Source organism: Mus caroli, unplaced genomic scaffold, assembly GCF_978045245.1.
Source record: "Mus caroli unplaced genomic scaffold, Mus_caroli_1 scaffold_19, whole genome shotgun sequence".
Lineage (NCBI taxonomy): Eukaryota > Metazoa > Chordata > Mammalia > Rodentia > Muridae > Mus > Mus caroli.
The window spans coordinates 29,443,576-29,453,042 of record NW_028227274.1 but is presented as its reverse complement, the minus strand read 5'-3'; the positions used below and the strand labels follow the sequence as shown (position 1 = coordinate 29,453,042).

The 9,467-nt window shown below is 44.2% G+C and overlaps 1 protein-coding gene and 1 pseudogene across 1 annotated transcript in view; one reads left to right on the top strand and one right to left on the bottom strand.

Annotated features, from left to right (window-relative positions):
• The first annotated feature begins 863 nt into the window (after positions 1-863).
• The window catches only part of Myo7b (myosin VIIB), a 77,894-nt gene continuing 69,290 nt past the window's right edge, over positions 864-9,467 (top strand). Inside the window, exon 1 of the mRNA XM_021150276.3 lies at positions 864-977. The gene's annotated coding sequence lies outside the window, so the exon portion shown is untranslated. The remainder of the gene's footprint in view (positions 978-9,467) is intronic.
• LOC110284512 (large ribosomal subunit protein eL31 pseudogene) lies at positions 7,019-7,443 on the bottom strand (annotated as a pseudogene).

Sequence of the window (9,467 nt, the reverse complement as noted above, 5' to 3'; positions counted from 1 at the left end):
ACAATGTGGCTGTAATGACTGTGGTGGTTTCAATGATACTGGCCCCCACTGACTCATAGATTTGAATACTTGGGGACCTGGGAGTGGCACTATTTAAAAGGATTAGGGGGTGTGGACTTGTTGGAAGAAGTGTGTCACTGGGATGGGCATTGAGGTTTCAAAAAGCCCATTCCAAGTCTCTCTCTTCCTGCTGTCTGCAGATGGAGATATAGAACTCTCAGCTCCTTCTCCAGCACCATATCTGCTGGATGCCACCATGCTTCCTGCCACAATGACAATGGACAAACCTCTGAACCTGTAAGCCAGCCCCAATTAAATGCTTTCCTTTATAAGGGTTGTTGTGGTCATGGTGTCTCTTCACAGCGACAGAACACTGACTAAGACAACGAATAAACCTCCTTTTTCTGTTTTTGATTATTACTTTTAAAAAATTTGTCCTACTGATGATGGCTTAGCCTAGCTGGCTTGGGCTGCCAGGATCCACCCAATTTCTGATTCTTATAACGCCAATATTTACACTGTATCTTAGGCCTTGCCAGTACTCAGATGTCTGAGAGCAGAGCTCCCGACTGGCGTTCTTGGAGCCTCTATCCACCCTTTGAAGACACTGAACTGTCTGGACAGTCAAATGATTGTCACCCGGGGTTTGGCAGGTGATAATCAGAGCTTTTTAGGGCACAGACCCTGAGGCCTCTAGGGTGCCATTAACCACTGCTCGGCTGAAGAGTGAGCTAGCAGGCAGTTTCCAGGCTGCTGGCTGGGGCTGCAGGAGGACCTGTGGGAGTGAATACTCCTGAGACAGAGGACAAAGTCCTGTCATAAATTACGTATGCCCACAGTGCTTAGCCAGTTCCGCTTGGAGCCCTTCCTGTCCTTTCTCTCCCATACTGCCAGGAGTTTTGAAACTCTCCCTACCCAGATCTTTCAGGGTACCCAGGGTGGAGTCAACAGAGCTGCTCTACTCTGATCCTGACAAGGTAAGAGAACCCTGGAATACGTGGAAGGAGGGGTTCTAGGCAGGAAGTGGGTCTGGAAGCACAGACCTGGGAAACAGGATGGGGCAGGCCTGTGGAGTAGAGGGCTGGAGGTGCCCCTCCAGACCTAGGAAACCCAAAACCTCAGTTGATAGAGCAGTTGATTTGGGCAGCAAGCTTACTCTGGTCCGGGAGGTGAAAAGGGATATTAAATACTATGGTACTAGAAGGTCGGCACCACCCAGAGAAGGGCTGTTTGCTGCCTCTCCTCTAACCCTGTTGAAAGGCCTCCCATGAAATCCAAGGGACTGAGGACAGCCTAGGTACCATGCTGAGGCCATGTTGTACCAAATGAAGAGGCTCACTGTATTCTCAAAACACGAAAGTGATATTGTCTCCATTTTATGGGCAGGAGACTGAGGTCTGGGGCTGGCTCTTGACTTCTGTTTAGGTCCATCCACTTGATACATGGAGGCAGGTTACTGTGTTTAGTGTAAGAGGCCTAGGCATTGGTTTGAGGCAAAACAGGCACTCATTGGTCTTAGAGTCTTCTCGGGATGCAAGGGTGGGGTAGATGAGATGACAAAAGAGAGAGATACCTGGCTATGGGCACCCTGGCTGTGGGCTTGATGTGTAATATCCCCACTCACGAGGGAGGAAAGTGGAGACAGAAGTAGAGACCTGCTGAGGTTTGGTAGCTGGTAGTGTGGGGTCCCCCACCCTAAGTCTCCTAAGTCAGGCATGTGTGTTTCCTCTTACTAGGCCTCTACTCAGAATCCACTTTATATCTGTGGGTGTCAACTTTGCTCTGATCCATAAACCCTCTAACCTGAACTCTGTTTAGGATTGTAGCTTTAAAAAAGAAAGCCATAGGACTACGAGGCTCTCATGTTTCTACAGTAAGCGCTTTGCTGACCGATCCATTGTCCCAGCCCTCCCTTGTGCTTGAACCTCAATAAAAGCTCACTCAGCTGGGATTGCTTGCTTTTTGTGATCTCTATCTCAAACCCAGGGTCAGTCGGCAGCAGGTATATTAATACATGCCAGTCTCTTCTCTGACACACTGCTTCCTTTTTTTTGAACCCCCAGAACTGTCTCTAGCTCTCAGAACAAAGCAGGGACTCAAGCAGCAACCATGATAAAGCTTTCTGGTAATAATCCCATTAACTTAATCTGAGTCCAGAAGGCATCATCTAAGATTTCCAGGTTCTGTGTCCCAGAGCAAAGAACTGAACTATTAAGAAAGAAAGAAAGAAAGAAACATTGTACCCACAGCTCTTGAGCTAAAACCAATCCATAACAACTCATGGATAATGATAGAAGTAGAGACCATTTACTAAGAAAGACAAAGATGCTCTTTCATACAAACACCTGCCTTATTGAAAGAGGAAGCAAAATCACGTCTCTATTAGCTCCTAAGTCTACCAATTATAGAGTAGCATTAAAGATAAATGAGGAAGCAAGATGAGGAGAAAAACAAGGTAGTGTAACTGGGAAAAGAGATGCACACATGCACAAGCACACACACACACACACACACACACACAGAATTATCATGCAAGTGGAAAGAAAATTGTACCCTAATAAATTTCATAACAAAAACAGCTAGGGTGTGTATAGTTGGTAGGCTGTTTGGCTAGCATGATGTAAGCCCTGGGTTCAGTCTCCCTCAGCACAAAAACTGGCTGTGGTGATGCATGCCTGTAATCCCAGCACTTGACAGAGGGAAGATCAGAAGCTCAAGGTTATTGTTGGATACAGAGTGAGACCAAAGACAACTTAAGATACATGAGACCCTGTCTCAGAATAGATGGATATGGATAGATGATAGATGGGTAGATAGATAGGTAGATAGATAGATAGGTAGATAGATAGATAGATAGATAGATAGATAGATAGATAGATAGAGGGAAGAAAGAAAAGGAAAGCAGGAAGACAGGAAGGAAACAAGTTTGTTCTTGTATGAGAGAAACATAACAGCTTTTGATTTCTTGGACTCTGGCAGGGCTTCTCTAATACTGACCATTTCAGTATTAGATCCCTGGACTTGCTTTGGGACCACTAGCCAGCTGGTTTGATCCTGAATTCAGGGTAGTCTAACCTAAATCCTAACACCTGCTGGTGTGTGTTGATGTGCCCTCCCAGCCCTTGTCCTGGGCTGTGGCTCCTCACTCCTGCATCAACCTTCCATTTCTTTGGGTGGTGACTCCCATACACTGGACCCAGGCCCTGGGACCACGTGAGGAATAGGTAATCTCTGCTGACCCAGAATAGCTTCTGTGATGTATTCATGTCTTACCCAGCTTCAGATGTCCTTTCTGCCCAGAGAATACTCGTATCTCTTCCGTAGGCAAAACTTTGATATCTTTGGGGCTGGCATTTCACAAGCCAGGGTCAATGCTGTATTTCCTTTTGGGAACTTCATCTCCTCATCTCTGAGGCAAGAGATCTTCAAGAGGAGCATAGGTTCTATGCTTTCCATGAGAGAATCTGGACCAAGGTCCCCAGATGTTCTAGCAGAAGCTCCCACACTTAGCCCCCACTCCTCCTTCTGTACTTCGATCTCTTCCCATCCCCATTTCATGAGTGTCTTTTGATATTTTCTCTTCTATTGCTGCATTCTCAAGTTCAGTGACATTCGGAGAAGCACCACTGTGGTAATTCTGTGGAAGGTTTTGAGTGCCCAAAGTTCATACTCTAGCCCCTTGAGGATGGTCATCCCATTAATTCTCCTCAGATTGGCTGGGATGTTGGCTAAATGTGTTCAATTCCATCTTTTTTCAGAATTCACAAGGGGATATAGGCTAGGACAAAGGCCTCACATTTCCCAAAAGCAGGGACTTCCAAAGATAACAATTTTCTCTTCAGGACAGTGCCTCATCTGCCCTTCTGGGAAAGTTTCTTTCTTTCTTTCCTTCTTTCTTTCTTTTCTTTTCTTTTCTTTTCTTTTCTTTTCTTTTCTTTTCTTTTCTCTTCTCTTCTTTTCTTTTCTCTTTTCTTCTTCTTCTTCTTCTTCTTCTTCTTCTTCTTCTTCTTCTTCTTCTTCTTCTTCTTCTTCTTCTTCTTCTTCTTCTCCTTCTCCTCCTCCTCCTCCTCCTCCTCCTCCTCCTCCTCCTTCTCCTTCTCCTTCTCCTACTTCCCCTTCTCCTTCTCCTCCTTCTTCCTCTTCTTCACCACCATCACCATCATCATCAATCTATCCATTTGTCCATTTTCTCGCCTACATCTCCATCTATCTACACATCCACTAATGTACTCATTGATCTGCTCTCTTACTCCCTTCAGTACATTTGTTCGTCCATCCATGTATTTAGAAAGCACAATGTGCGCTGCTTCTCTGGGTGCTGCACAGTGAGTTCTCAGGTCTCACACAGTTGTGGGAGAGCCACACACAAGGCCATATAAAAACAGGACCAAATGCTAAGGTAGAAATCTAATGTGACTAGGTCGGTGTGTATATGTACATGAGTGTGTGTTTACATACATGAAGTGCATGTTCCAAACCCAGATCAAATACAGAGACACAAAGACAAGAGAGAGCATGTAGTATTTCAAGACCTGAAGTTCATAATGGTATCCTGTGTGTGTGTGTTATGAGATAGAGTATAATGTATAAAAAATTTAAAAAGTAGGCAGGTTGTGATGTGGAAGGGTCTTAAATATGGAGCATTCGGATCTATGGGTCTCTGGGGGCATTCTTATTCAAACTACCACATTCTAATGCCTGCTCCCATGGACTTGTAACCATATCATAATGCAAAACTGCATTCAACCAACTTCAAAAGTCTTCATAGCTTCATAGCTTTATAGTCTTAATGTTCTTTTTTAAAAAAGATTTATTTATTATGTGTTAGTACACTCTAGCTGTCTTCAGACACACCAGAAGAGGGTATCCAATATCATGACAGATGGTTGTGAGCCACCATGTGGTTGCTGGGATTTGAACTCAGGACCTCCAGAAGAGCAGTCAGTGCTCTTAACCACTGAGCCATCTCTCCAACCCCAGTCTTAATGTTCTTAAAAGTCCAAAGCTCAAAGTCTCTTTGGAGACTCATGGCAATCTCTTAACTATAACCCCTGTAAAATCAAAGTGAAAAAGCAGATTGCATACTTCCAACATAAAATGGAACAGGATATTCATTGCCATTTCAAAAATGAGGAAAGGTAGAAAGGTTAAGAAATACTGAACCAAAGCAAGACCAACAATTATCTGGGCAAACTCCAAACTCTGCATCTCCATGTCTGATGTCAAAGTGCTTTTCATATCTCCAAGTCCTTTCAGCTTTGCTGACTGCAACACTATTCTTCCTCTTGGGTTGGTTCTATTCCCTGTTAGCAGCTCTCCTTGGCAGGCATTTCACAATTCTGGCATTTCCAACACTTTGAGTTCTCCAAGACAATCCAGGTTTCACCTTCATAGCTTCAGGCAATGGCCTCTCTGGGCATCCATGCAGGGACACCCCTGACACATGTCTGACCTCAGCAACTTTTCTTAGTTGTGGAGTGAGAATCCATAATTACTTTCTTGTATCCTTGACTCTAAAGGCAGAACCATGTGGCCAACGCTGCCAAGTTCTGGGCTGAAACTTGGCCCCGTTGTTCAAATACACATTTTTACCCCTTTTCTGCCTCGGGTGGTTTTCTTCACTGCTTATGTTTGGCTGTAGCCCAGGATGCCTTGAGCTCAGAAATCTGCCTGCCTCTGTCTTCTGAGCATGTGCCATCACCACTTAGCTCTAAACTTTTCTTTCTTTCACAAGTTGGAAGCATGGCTGAGAGAGATCTTGCCCTGAGGTTACCACTCCCTTTGGTCCATCTAGGATCAGGGTTTTCTTCAAACCTTTTCCTGGTGCTCCTTTTTCTCCTCAGACTGTACATTCTGTATTTTTCCATGCTCATCTTGTTCGTTTTCATTGCAGATCTGCATAAGCATGATGACTATTAATGACTATTAAGCAACACGGTCAATACTAGGCTGTCTGAAAATTTCCTCTGCCAAAGCTCTTAACCCATAACTCTTCAACTGAGCTGTAGGCATATTTTTTGGATAAGGGCAGAAAACAGCCATATTCTTCAACAAAATATCACAAGATTAGGCTCTAAGCCGCATACTAATATTATTCTCCTCTGAAACCTCCTGAGCCCAGCACCCATAGTTTAAACCCCCCATAGTACTGCTATCCTCCACACTTTTATTTATTTATTTATTTTTATGGAGATTTTATTTCCTTTATTTGAGAAACTTAAGTCTTGGGTACATCAAAACCAATTTCTGGGATGAGGGGAAAAAAACCAGAACCCACAATAGAAAAAAAAAAGTTATTATCTGGGTCACAACAGAACTCAGAGAATATATTCTTTTTTTGTTTGTTTTTTGTTTTTTGTTTTTTGTTTTTTTTTTTCGAGACAGGGTTTCTCTGTGTATCCCTGGCTGTCCTGGAACTCACTCTGTAGACCAGGCTGGCCTCGAACTCAGAAATCCACCTGCCTCTGCCTCCCAAGTGCTGGGATTAAAGGCGTGCGCCAGAGAATATATTCTTATAATTGAAAAATTATAGGTGCTTCGTAACTGACCTTCTGATACAAAATGATCTATTGAATTTGCAACTTGGTTCTTGGTGTGGAGGTCCACAGACAAACTAGGACGTCTTCAGACCTTAGCTGGATGCCATGAGGGGTTATTTGGCTTTCAACTCTTTTTTTTTTTTTTTTTCTTGTCTAAGAGGTAGCAGCAGCAACAGTGCCCACCTTCTGGGCAGCTCCTTTCTTGGCATGATGAGCCTGCAGGACTGCCACAGCTTCATCCACCTTGGAGTGGAGGGACTGGGGGGGGGGCGGACCCCAGCTTGTGCAGCAGCTCAGAGTTGTTGATTTCCAGCACATACTTTTATTAGTATGACCCATTAAGCTTCACTTAAATTGTCCAACTGTTTTTCTAGTTCAAAGACCCCAAAATGTTCCATTTTACTTCAAACAAAAAGCATGGTCTGGCCTATCACAGCAATACTCCGCTCCTTTTTTTTTTTTTTTTTTTTTTTCTGAAGGCAGTTGTGCAACTTTATTTGACATGAGCAGGTTAGTTCTCATCCACATTGACCGTCTGTAGATTTTTGAATGTGGTAACAGGCACGTAAGTCACCAGTGTGTAGAGCTTGTTTGGGGAATCCTCATCCTCATTACGTTTTCTGGACAAGTGTACTCGGATGCGATATGGAACGTTCCTTATTCCCTTGGCCCAGACGGTCTTATTGAGCCTGGTGTCAATGCGCACATTTGGTGTCCCCATTTCCTTCATGGCAAACTTCCGAATTTCTTTGAGTGCCCGAGGAGCACGCTTCTTGAAGCCCACTCCATGGATGCGCTTGTGAATGTTGATGGTGTATTCTCGGGTCACCACCTTGTTGATGGCAGAACGGCCCTTCTTCTTCTAGCCACCCTTCTTTGCGGGAGCCATTCTGCTGGGCCCAAGTAGAAAAGGAAGGGCGCGAGGGTTTGTGGGAAGGAAAGTCGCGTCAATACTCCACTCCTGATACCAACTTCTGTCTTAGTCAGGGGTTTGTTGTTGTGAAGAGACACAAGCAAAGGTTATAAAGGAAAACATTTAATTAGGACTAGCTACAGTTCAGAGGTTTAGTTCATTATCATCATGGTGGGAATCATGGTGACATGCAGGCAGACATGGTGCTGGGGAGGTAGCTGAGAGTTCTACATTTGAATCTAAGGCAGGAGAGAGAGACACACACACAGGGTCAGGCTTGTGCATCTGAAATTTCAAAGCCCACCACCCAGTAACACAGTTCCTCCAACCAAGTCACACCTACTCCAACAAGGCCACACCTCCTAACAGTGCCACTTCCTGGTGACCAAAACACTCATATCTGAGTATATGGGGCCATTCTTATTCAACCCATCATAATAGGCAATATGATACATAAAAAGATAAACAAATAAGTATTCTTTTTTTAATACAATGAAAACATTCTGGAGGAGTCACAATAAAAATCTTGATTTAGGGTTAGGTATATATGTGTGTGCTTGAGTATGGGCTTGTCCATGTGTCAGCAAAGAGCCTGAGGAGGCCAACAGAGGGAGGTGGACCCTCTTGAACTAGAGTCAAAGGCAATTGTGAGCTGCCTGACATGGGTGCTAGGAACTGAACTTGGGTCCTATGTAGGGATAACTAGAGCTCTTAACTGCTGAGCCATCTTTACAGCCCCAATAAATATTCTTGAGTATTGTAAAGCCAGGGTCATCTGTCAACTGTTGAGAGGCATAGTATGATCATTTTTGCATCGTTGTAAGATTTAGTCTTAACTTTAATTATATGTGTGTATGTCTATGTGTAGGTATATGCATGTTAGTGTGGGGGCCTGCAGAAGCAAAAAGAGGGCACCAGTTTCACTGGATCTGGGGTTATAGGTTGTTCTGAGCAGCCCATTATAGGTGCTGGGAACTGAACTGGGGTCTTCTATAAGAGAACTATGTGCACTTAACTGCTGAGTCCTCTCTCTGGCATCCAAAAGTTGCATCTTTTAGAGTACACTTGCTTGATGAAATGAAGGATGCAGTTTTAGAAACTCCCAAGCGAAAGTCTTCCAGGGAAGTCTCATACTCTCAGGGTAAAAATAGCTCCAGAGTGATGTCTCTTTGCACACATGTGTGCATTCATGTGTGGCCCAGAGGTGGACGTTTAGTGTCTTCCTTGATCACTTTCTGCATTATTTCATTGTAAAATTTGTTTTATTATTCAATTGGTGTAGTGGTGTGTGCAGGCATGAGCATGCACAGAGGTGGTATCCCGCTTGTGGTGATCAGAAGACAGCTTTCAGGAGTTAACGCTCCGCTTTCTCCTTGCTGAGGCAGGGTCTCTGCTGTGCTTTGTACCCCAGTCTAGCTGGCTGTAAACTCCCAGGTGGTCCTTACTGTCTCACTGTAGGATGCAGATGCATGCCACCACATCTGGATTTTTATGTGGGCTCTGGGGATGAATCTCATACTGTCACGTTTGTGAGGCACATGCCTTACCTGCTGAGCTATCTTGTCAACCCTCTGCATTAGTTGTTGGTTTTTTTTTTTTTTTTTTGGTTTTTCGAGACAGGGTTTCTCTTTATAGCTCTGGCTGTCCTGGAGCTCACTTTGTAGACCAGGCTGGCCTCGAACTCAGAAATCCACCTGCCTCTGCCTCCCGAGTGCTGGGATTAAAGGTGTGTGCCACCACGCCCGGCTAGTCTGCATTAGTTTTTAAATAAAGGTCCTTCACTGAACCTGGCAGGCGAGCTGTCCAGCAAGTTCAGAGCTCTGCTCATCTCAGCCTCTCCATCTGGGAAACAGGTCACCTAGTTCCCATGTCTGACATGAGCAATTTATATTTTGTTCTTTTCTTAATTTTATTGAAGTTGTGGGGGGGGCAGGGGGCAGTCAGCTTCTGGTGGTATTGATTTTCCTTTTTTGATTTTTGGGTTTTTATTGTTGTACCAATTTCTGATCAACTTT